The sequence below is a fragment of the Dipodomys merriami genome, unplaced genomic scaffold (genome assembly GCF_024711535.1).
Source record: "Dipodomys merriami isolate MVZ:Mamm:240054 unplaced genomic scaffold, mDipMer1.0.p SCAF_550, whole genome shotgun sequence".
Classification (NCBI taxonomy): domain Eukaryota; kingdom Metazoa; phylum Chordata; class Mammalia; order Rodentia; family Heteromyidae; genus Dipodomys; species Dipodomys merriami.
The window spans coordinates 664,082-675,046 of NW_027206125.1; positions in this window are offsets into that span (position 1 = coordinate 664,082).

Consider the following 10,965-nt stretch of genomic DNA (forward strand, 5'->3'; position numbering starts at 1 on the left):
TGCAGTGTTTACATCTGGCTAAGTCAGGTTAGGTGGCAGCTGTCAGCACCAGACTCCTAGCTTGCTCTGTGATGAGGTATCGTTGCAGTTGTCTTTGTATAGTTGCAGTTAGAACAATCTACCTTTTTGTGGAAGCAGTCCTATGGCTTGAGTAAGGGCTTAGACACTGTACCTAAGCATTTGTACTCCAGGCTAGCACTCAATTGATTGAAAGACCTCAGAACTTCCAGGTATTCTGTTCATGTGGCACTGAAGAATCGAACCAAGGGCTTGGTGCTTGCTAGGTGAACACTCAACAACTGAAACCAGGAGTGAACAAGGTATACTTAGAGATTGCTGTATATAAATATTATATACACAGAGAGATGTCTGTATATTATTTAATTATAGATAATATTACTAACAATTGTAGGTATTAAATTATGTCTCCATTTAATGATAATGTTCCAGTTGAACAATTAATAAATCATTAATCAATAATTACTCAATGTCCTGTTGTTGTTTATCATATGTACATACATCCATACATAAAATTACATATTTTATAGAATGAGATAGATGTCTATATATAGTTAAATTATGTATCATGTGTTACTTTCAATTTTTAGGTATTTAATTATATCTCCATGTAATTTTTATTCTGTTAATGCTTAATAAAATATTAATTAAACTTAATGCACCTCCTAAATTGTTGCATCTAATTTTATCCCAGAATGATTCACTACTAATTCAATCTGTTTTTCATTCATTTTAGTGACAATTATTCCACCTATGACATTTCTTACCTTTATGACATCCTATTACATAGTACATAGATTTGCACCCGAATTATACATCCTATCTGAGCATTTTCAAAGAAAAGGAAAACATGGGTCCCGCTCAGCTTCTTACTCCAAGATTATATTTTTGGCATTGCTAGGATCTTGACTCAGAGCCTAGAAGGCTCAGTTCATGAATGGGTGGCTGTCAGCATAGCAGCCTCTAGCCAATTCATCTGCCAGGCAGTTGCCAGGCCCTGAGATTGAGCCCTGTATGTTGACTCAATATTCCACTTATTGTAGTTATTCATTTAATTTTTTGTTTTATTCATTTAGTTACCATTTATTTTATTGACTTATTGCACATGGAATATTTACTACATTTATTACATAGGATATAGATTTGCCTATGTATGAAACTTCACAATTGACACCCAGGACGTTCACAGAAAAGGAAAACATGTGTTACCCTGGGCTTCTTACTCCCTGCTTCAATTTTTGTGAGTGCTGGCATCTGAACTCACAGCCTACAAGGCCCAATTTATGAATGGATGAGTGTCAGCTCGGCCAGCATGGGGCAGATGAAGCTGACAAGCAGTTCCCAGCACTGAGATTGAGCCCCAGGGGTTGACAAAATAAGAACAGATTGACATGCAGATGGTAGTACACAAAGCAGTATGGAGGTTCCTCAAAATACTCCACATAAAACTCCCCTATGACCCAGCAATCCTACTTTCGGGCATTTACCCAAATGGTCACAAACAAGACCATACTGAAGCTACCAGCACAACTATGTTTATTGCATCATTATTTACCATAGCTAAGATATGGAATCAACCTAGATGCCCCTCAGTAGATGAATGGATCAAGAAAATGTGGTATATATACACAATGGAATTCTATGCCTCCATCAGAAAGAATGACATTGCCCCATTTGTTAGGAAATGGAAAGACTTGGAAAAAATTATATTAAGTGAAGTAAGCCACGCCCAAAGAAACATAGGTACCATGGTTTCCTGTATATGCAATAACTGGTATATGTCTGAGTCAAGCAGAAAAGGTCAGATAAGTTGATGTTAGGGGAATGAACCCCAAGATAAGTATTAAATTTTTTTGTTTTTTTTTGCCTTTCATGCAATTGTTTCTAACATATTTATAAGATGATTTCTATATTGCATTTTTTGTCCCTTCCCCACGGTATAACCCCTGTTTTCACTTTATTTGATGTTGGTATAATTTTTGGAGGGGAAGGGATACAGGTGGACCCATTGCAACAATGAGATGTACAATTTGTTATGTCGAAAAATGAAATTTACAACTTTGGTGGAGAGGGGGGGAGGACCTGGTGGAGGGAAGGGAGTAGTATGGGAAGGGATGGGAAGGGAAAAAAAGAGGAGGCAACAATGCTTGATACGAAATGTACTCCTTATCTTGACCATCTAATTGTAACTTCTCTGTACGGTATTCTCACAAAAAAAAAAAAAAGCCCTGAAAAAAAAACCAAATAAATATAGATCTTTATAGAGTGCCAGAGGTTTCCATACATTCTTCAGTTATATAGACTACATTCTTACCAACACTTGGGTATTTATTATGCCTAAATGTAATTAATATGACTGTTTCCATCCTTAATGAATTTTTAATTGAATCAACCACTGTCCGGAAACTATTACATCCATGGAATTAAAAGTATTCTTTTAATGTGTCAGAAAATATTCATTAAAATCCATTGGCCTCCTAAAATCACTCTGTTTAATTTTATAGTGGTATCTTTCAGGAACAACTAATTCAACCTTGACATTCATAACCTTCCATCAGTATTCCTATGAATAGGGATGAGACTCTTAGGATTTCCCTCCATTGGTAGGAGACAGGAATGGGCTTCTAACACAGGGCTTATGTTGCCGAGTTGGCCTATGGCTTCCCTGGTAGCCCGCCAACCTTCAGAAATGCCAGGTTACAAACAATTTTCAGCCATCATACAAATCCAGAATGGTTACCTTGCAAAGAAAGTAAATGTAAAACCGGAGCCATCTGCAAGTTGCCAGATTTTTATCTGTCTTTTCATTTTTTTTTTCCTGTCAGTCTTTGGGGCCCAGGAACTCAGGTTCAGCTGTGGGTACAGTGGCTGCACCCCAGCCTAGACTGATAAAAGCGGAGGCAGAGTTGCCACTACCTGAATTCAAGACCTGTGCTTGACAAAACAAAAATAAATAAATAAATAAATAAATAAATAAATAAATAAATAAATATATTAAAATATTTTAAAAATTGTGAGGCTCCTTGGCTTGGAATTCATGCCATTTTTTCTGCCAGGCCTGGGATTTGAACTCAGGGTCTGGGTAAATCTGCAGCATTGTGGGGGAACGGGAAGCTCACCTTGCTGGAGGACAAGAAAGTCAAGCCTGTTCTCAGGGCCTGAATTCAAGTCCTAGCACTTGAAAAAAAATAATATTCGTATACATTTTAAATACATGATTTATATTTACAGGCACGTTTACTGCATATTGTGGTTAGTGTAGTTATTCATTTTATTTTGTGTTTTATTTATTTTAATCTATTTAATGAGTATGATTACACATATAACATTTTTTACATCCTATTACATAGGACATAGATTTGTCAATGTATTATACATCATTCCTGAAACCCAGGACTTTCGCCGATAAGGAAAACAAGTGAGACAATTGGCTTCTGCCACCAGGATTAAGTTTTTGGCAGTTCTGTAATTTGAACTCCAGGCCTAGAAGGCCCACTTCACGAATGGGTTAATGTTAGCACAACAGTCTGATGCAAGTGAAGTTGGTGAGCAAATTTCAGGACCTGAGATCAAGGCCTAGGAGTGGCCAATACATAAACAGATATATGTGTAGATCGCTGTGTGCGTGTATTTACATATGTATATTCATCTATAAATAAATGTATATATAGAGAGACAGACATGTATGTAGATTCTAGTGTATAACTCCATATAATGTGAGTCTGTCTATATCTTATTTTTATATATTCTATTACTACCAGTTATTAGTTCTAAAACTATGCCTCCATTAATTACTCATGGTAGAAGACTTAATAAGGTACTAATTAAATTAATCAATGACTTATATTTATTGCATACAATCTTATAATAGACTAGCTAATTAGTAATTAAATTAGTATATGTCAAACATTCTATTAGTGTTCCTATAGATAGGAACGAATCTCCTAGGATCTTCAGCTGTGAGTAGGTGGCAGTCCCAGGATCATGGAACTCAGGTCCTAGGTGTCTCTGTTGGGCTCAGGCTTCACTGACAGCCCAGAAGCCTTAGGCCATGCAAGGTGACATACAATTTTCCAGCAGAGTCATTGAGACCCAGGATGGTCACAGTGCCAAGGAAAAAGAGGTAAAATGGTTGTGTAAAACTTCTTGGATTTTTCTTCCTCCGTTTCTTTTTTTTTTGGTTTGATGTATTTTTGCCAGTGCTGTGAGTTGAACTCGGGTCCTAGGATCCCCGGATCATCTGTGGGTGTAAATGCTGTACCCCAGCCTAGGGTAAACATGGTTTAAGACAATAAAGTGCTTCCTTCAGCAAAAGGAGCACAGGGACAATGTCTAGGCTCACAGTTCAAGCCTCAAAAAAAAAGCCATTACAAAAAGCCATTAAAAAGCCACACAAAAGAGCCATTAACTCCATGTGTCTGTGTGTGTATGTATGTATTTCTATCAGTGAACATCCAAGGTCGCTATGAAGAAAGGCACACAGCTAGGAAATTTGCTTTGAATAGAATGATTTCATAGCACAAACGGTGTTTTCAAGACAGTGCCTATTTCGGGGCTCCCCTCACTGTTCCCAGGGTATCCTGAGGGTTTCTGCACACCCCAGGCTGCTGGAGGAAGTCTGCCTCACTGTTGGAACAGGCAGACAAAAAGTTTCACTCCTGTACAGCTGTGTAACAAACAATTTATCGGGGGCAATTAGTGAGGATGAGTGTGGATGGGCTCTGAAGGCCAGGAGAAAAAGGCCTCTTTGTACCCCAAGCTAACTCTCTCCCCAGTGCTCTGTTTTGACAGGAAGCCTTCAATTGTGCCACCTCCTGTGGCAGGCCAAGTTCCCTGGACTTGTCCTGTCTTTGTGAGATTATGTTCCAATGTTGAAACAAACTGCTTCAATTAATTCGAGTCCTTCTGGCAGACAACTAGGGAGCTGAACCTAATGAAAAGATTCCTAATTGGCAATGGTGGTGCCTCCCTAAGATTCTGGAAGTTTGCTAAATCTAAGCACTTGTGCAAAATCACAATGCTTCCTGTCATCTAGATCTGGTGAAGTTTATCAGGTTTTGAAACCTTTGTCCTCTCCTAGTCAGGCCTTGGGTGGCTAGGTTTTGGGGTTGAACACAGGGCCAGGGTGATGAGAATGAGGTCAGAGGAGAATCCAGGTGCTTTACCATTTTGTGTCACAACTTTACTTATGCTCTGTGTTTGTGTGTGTGTGTGTGTGTGTGTGTGTGTGTGTGTGTGTGTGTGTGTATACCCTAGTCCTGGAGCTTGAACTCAGGACATGAACATTGTATCTGTTTCACCTGTTCAAGTATACCACTTGAGCTTGAGCCAGAGATCCACTTCAGAGTTTTTTTCTAGGGATGTGGTACTTAGGATTCAAACCCAGGGTTTCATACATGCAAAGCACTCTACCCCTAACACAAGTTCCCAGCACTCCACTTCAGGTTTCCTTCTTTTTTGTAAGTTGGAGGAGTTCAAGTCTGGGCCTCAGTGCTGTCTCTGAGCTCTTCAGCTCAAGTCTAGCTCTACCACTTGAGCTACAGCGCCCCTTCAGGCTTTCTGGTGGTTCATTGGAGATAATCATCTCAAGGAATCTCCTGCCCAGGCTGGATTTGCACCATGATCCTCATGTCTCAGCCTCCTGATTAGCTAGGATGACAGGCATGAGCCACCGATGCCCAGCTTCCTCTTCAAGTTTCTAAGTGGTGAATATATGATAATAGTATCATGGGACATTTTGTCAAGTTAGATGGCAGCTGTCAGCACCAGACTCCCTACTTGCTCTGTGATGAGGTATTTGTAGTCCCATACTTGTGATGAGGTATTTGTAGTACTATACTTACATTGTTGCAGTCAGAACATTCTATCTTTTTTTTTTTTTGGTGCCAGTCCTGGCTCTTGAGTAAGGGTCTAGACACAGTCCCTAAATTTTTATGCTCAAAGCTAGTGCTTGACTGCTTGGGTAACAGCATGACTTCTGGAATTTTGTGTACACAGTAGTGAGGAATCGAATGCAGAGCTTTGTACTTATTAGGCAAACATTCTATCATTAAACCCCAGGAGTGACAATTGTATGAACAGATAAATGTATAGATTGGTAGATAGACAAATAGATGTATATGTATAAAACAAGAGAGAGATGTCTGTATATTATGAAGTTGCATAAACAATATTAATACCGATTATTGGCAATTAAATTATTCCTTCCATTTTTAACTATCATGAATGAATACATAATAAAGTATTAATTGAAAACTAGTCAATATTGTATAATTGTGTATAATTTTATAATATCGTATACTAACTACTAATTTGTTAATTTTATAACATTCCATTCATATGGATATATATGGGAATAGGTTTCTGAGAATCTCCATTCATTAATGGCAGTCCTGGGATTCGACCTCCAGGCCTAAGTTGCTGGTTTTGGCTATGGCTTCCTTAATACCCCACCAAACATCAGCAATGCAAGATAATGTATGCTTTCTGGGCCTTGTCATTTAGACCCAGGATGGTCACAACACAAAGGGAATAAAAAGGAAAACTACCTCCTTGAACTTCTCAGTTTTAGGCTTCTCCTTTACAGTTTTTTATTTCTTTTTCCACCCCGAGATTTGAACTCGGGTCCTAGGATGCCACCACCAACTGTGGCAGAGATGCCAAGACCCGAGGTCAAGCCCCGTGCTTAGGCAAAATAATCATCATCATCTTCATGATAATAATAGTAATAATAATAGTAATAAGGCACTGGTTTGGAATTTGCACCATATTTATATTTATACATATAATATATATACTTATATATGTATGTATACGTTGATAAATATGTAGATTGAAGTAGATAGAGAGATAGACATAAACATATACAAATATATACATATACAGAGAGTGGGAATGTGAGGATATTAAATTATATATGTTATTACCAATTATTAGTTAATAAATTTTGCCTCCATTTAATGAAGTATCCAGGTTGAATACTTATAAAAGTATTAATTAAAAATTAATCAATATCCTTAATTATACCATGGTGTTAGAATGGAAAACATAAACCCAATAATTTTTGTGTGGCATTCTAAAATGGGGTCATGAACATTTATTGTTACATTAACAACACTCTATAAGCATTCACATGAACAGGAATAAGTTTGTCAGGCTCTCCTTCCTTTTGTGGGTTGCAGTCCTAGCATTCAAACTCCAGGCCTGGGTCATTTAATTATAATGCAAACCATTGGAGTGACACCGTGAAGACTTCAGATTGTTGCCATTAAAAAAAAAGAAAAAAGAAGAAAAGTAAGCAAGGTGCCAGTGGCTCTTGCCTGTAATCCTAGCTCCTCAGGAGGCCAAGATGTAGAGAATGCCAATTTGAATTCATCCAAGATGGGAAAGTCCATGACATTCTTCTTTCTAAGAGATCACAGGGGAAACAAAACCATACATGGGGCTGTGGCTCAAGGGCAGAGCACTACTCTCGAGCAAAAGGTGCTCAGGGACAGAGCCTAGGCTCATAGTACAACCCTGGACCTGCCAAAAATAAAAAAAAAAAAAAAAAAAAAAAACGAGGCAATAACTCCATGTATCTGTGTATGGACAATGGGCATTCAGCAGGTTGCCCATGCCCAGCCCCCCAACCTGGGCAAGCTGGGACAAGCCCTCAGAGAGTACAAAGTCTGAGCAGGCAACATGAACAAAGAATCCTTCTCTGCCATTTAAGAACTGAAGCCTTATGTTCTGGCCGAGGTGTCCCATCGGGACACCATGAAGCCAGCCACTGCCTCCAGGGAAAGCACAGTTCCTAGGCTCTAGGAGTTGTCAAAGGTTCTGGCTCCATATTCTTTATCCTTCTGTAGGATGACAGGCTAGACTTCTGGGGCCTGTGGCTATCACTCATTTATCATGCCTCATTGCCGAGTCACAAGCTGGTCCCAAATCATGGCAAAGATATGAAATAGAGATTTCTACACCAAAGGGGGTAAGCCAATAAACCCCACCCTCATAACTCCCTTTAGAAGGGAGCTTTGGGATGAGATTGTGGCTTAGTGCTAGAGTGCTTACCTAGCCCGCATGCACAAACCCTGGGTTTGATTGCTCAGTACCACAGAAACAGAAAAAGCCAAAAGTGGTACTGTGGCTTAAGTGATAGAAAGATAGCCATGAGCAAATGAAGCTCAGGGGTATGCCGAGACTCTGAGGTCAATCCCCAAGACTGTCAAAAAGAAAAAATTCATCCTGGTGTGATATTTTGCTCTGGAACTCAGACGAGGGCTGAAGTTATAGATATGAGGTAGAGTAGAGGACAGGTGCTGGTGGCTCACCCCTGTAATCTTAGCTACTCAGAAGGCTGAGATCTGATGATACCAATTGCAAGCAATAAAGTCTATATGAGACACTTTTCTCTAATTAAACACCCAAAAAGCCAGACATAGAGCTGTGGTTCAAGTAGTAGAGTAGAGTGCTAGCCTTGAGCACAAAAGCTCAGGGATATGATACCATCCAGGCCATGAATTCAAACCCCAGGACTGGCACACACATGCACACACACACACACACACACACACACACACACACACACACACACACACACACACACACACAACCAAGATAGAGCATTTGCCAGTCAGCCTGCACAAGTTCCATCTCTAGAAACTCAATATTAAAAAAAAAAAAAAAGGAGGGAGAAGGGAAGGAAAGACTTGCTCCACTAGGTGATATAACCAATGCCAAAATTCCACAGGAGTTCCAAGATGTGGATTCAGGACAGAGGGCCTCAGGCAGAAGGTACAGCATGGGCAAAGGTCCTGAGGTGTGCTTTAGAGCAGATGGTATGGGTGGAATGAAGGTTCTGTGGCTTCAGACAAGTCTGGTAGGACATTCAAGGCTGGGTCAAGGTTTATATGTGAGTCACAGGTAGGACAGAGGCTGGAGTCCCAGAATGGGGCCCAGGAGGAAGATTAGTTGGCTTTTTACCAGAGACCCCAGCCATTTCCTGTGGCTGGAAGCTAATTTTTCAGAGCTCCTGACCCTCAGACCTCCTTTGCATGGAGGAGTTAGGGCAAACTCAGGGCAGAACACTTGCTTAAGAAAAGCTTCTAGCCCAATGCCACCAGTGGCTCAACCCCTGTAAATCCTAGCTACTCAGGAGACTGAGATAGAGATCGTGGGTCAAGCCAGCTCAGGGGAGGAAAGCAAGTGAGACTCTTCTTGCCGATGAACTACCAAAAGCCAGAAATGGAGCTTTGGCTCAAGTGGCAGAGTGCTAACTTTGAGGGAAAAAATTAAGGGACCAGAGCCTAACCCCTGAGTTCAAGCCCCAGTACTTGCACCTAAAAAAATAAAGAAAGGCTTTCAGAAGCTCCTAGTCTACTGTGGTGAAAGGCCAGATCAGCCGGGCACCGGTGGCTCACACCTGTCCTCCTAGCTCCTCAGGAGGCTGAGATGTGAGGATCACGGTTCAAAGCCAGCCTAGGCAGGAAAGTCTGGGAGACTCTGATCTCCAAGGAACCTCCAGAAAACCAGAATTGGTGTTGTGCCTCAAGTGGCAAGCCAAACAGCTTGGGGACAGGCCCCAGGCCCAGAGTTCAAGTCCCATGACCAACACCTGGCCTGCTTGGACCTCACTCTGTGGATCTAGGCAGAGTAATTTCAAGTGGGCCACTGAGGGTCTCCCAATGACTAGGTGTGCTACAAGTCTTGAGAGCAGCCTCTTTGGAGGCCTTTGCCTACAGAGCAGGCCACAGTATCAGAGAAGGTTGGAGCCTTGAGCATGGAGGTCATTAATCTGTTCATCAGAATGGCATCTGTCATGGCTGACCAAGGTTCTGGGCCAGCAGGGGCAGGAGCTGCAAGATGGCACAGCAGGTAATGCCCACTCACTCGAGTATCACAAGAGTGTGAATCTGTCAGGCACACATTGGGCGGGTGTTGAGTTGGGCTCAGGAAAGACTTGTAGTCTCAGGTATCCACAGCCAGCAAGCTGCTGCTGGTAGCAGTCTCTATCCCAGGAGTCACAGGGTTCAGACCCTTACTTTGCTTACCAGTGCTCGGGGCAATTGTGGGCCGACTACAAATGAGCATCCATAATGCCTTCCCTTGGTCCTGTGGCCCCGTGCATGGATAGAAAGGCAGGTTCTATGGAACTTACTGGCATGACCCAGACCCCTCAACCCAAGAATGACTTAGGGAAAAACCACTTGATCTGCTTTGAGAGTTTACTATGACTATGCCTCAGGAGTGCCCCCAGTTTTCTAGCTGAGCTCATCATTACCACCTTCTTCTGTGTGTGTGTGTGTCTGTGTGTGTATGTATGCCTGCACACACTTGCACACATCTTGGTACTAGGGCTTGAACTCAGGGCCTGGACTCTGTGCCTCACCTTTTTCATTCAGGGCTAGCACTCTACCACTTGAGCCACAGCTTTTCTTCCAGCTTTTCAGTGGCTAGTTGCAGAGGAGAGTCTCACCGACTTTTCAAGCTGGGCTGCCTCTGAATGGCAATCCTCAGATCTCAGACTCCTGAGGAGCTTGGACTAGGAGGGCATGAGCTATTAGCATCTGGCCACACTTTCCTTCTTGGCTGAAACAGACTACCTATCCCCCAGCCCAGCGCCCATCTACAGCTACCCTCCTTCCCCAGGCTACAGAAGAAACATACCCTCCCATGAGTACAAAGAAATGGGATCAGGTTAGAGGTTTATGTTCTCCACACAGTCCCGGGATGCTGGGAGCTGAAGTGGAGGTCAGAGATCTAGGCCAGGGGAAGTAGACAGCTGTTAGAACAGAAGAGCGTATGAAAAGACATTCTTGCAACTGGGTGCCAGTGGCTCATGCCTATAATCCTAGCTACTCAAGGCTGACACCTGAGGATCAATCAAGATTCAAAGCTAGCCTGAGCAGACTCTTCTCTCCAATGAATCACCAAAAGCTGGGAAGCAGAGATACCTTAGTTCAA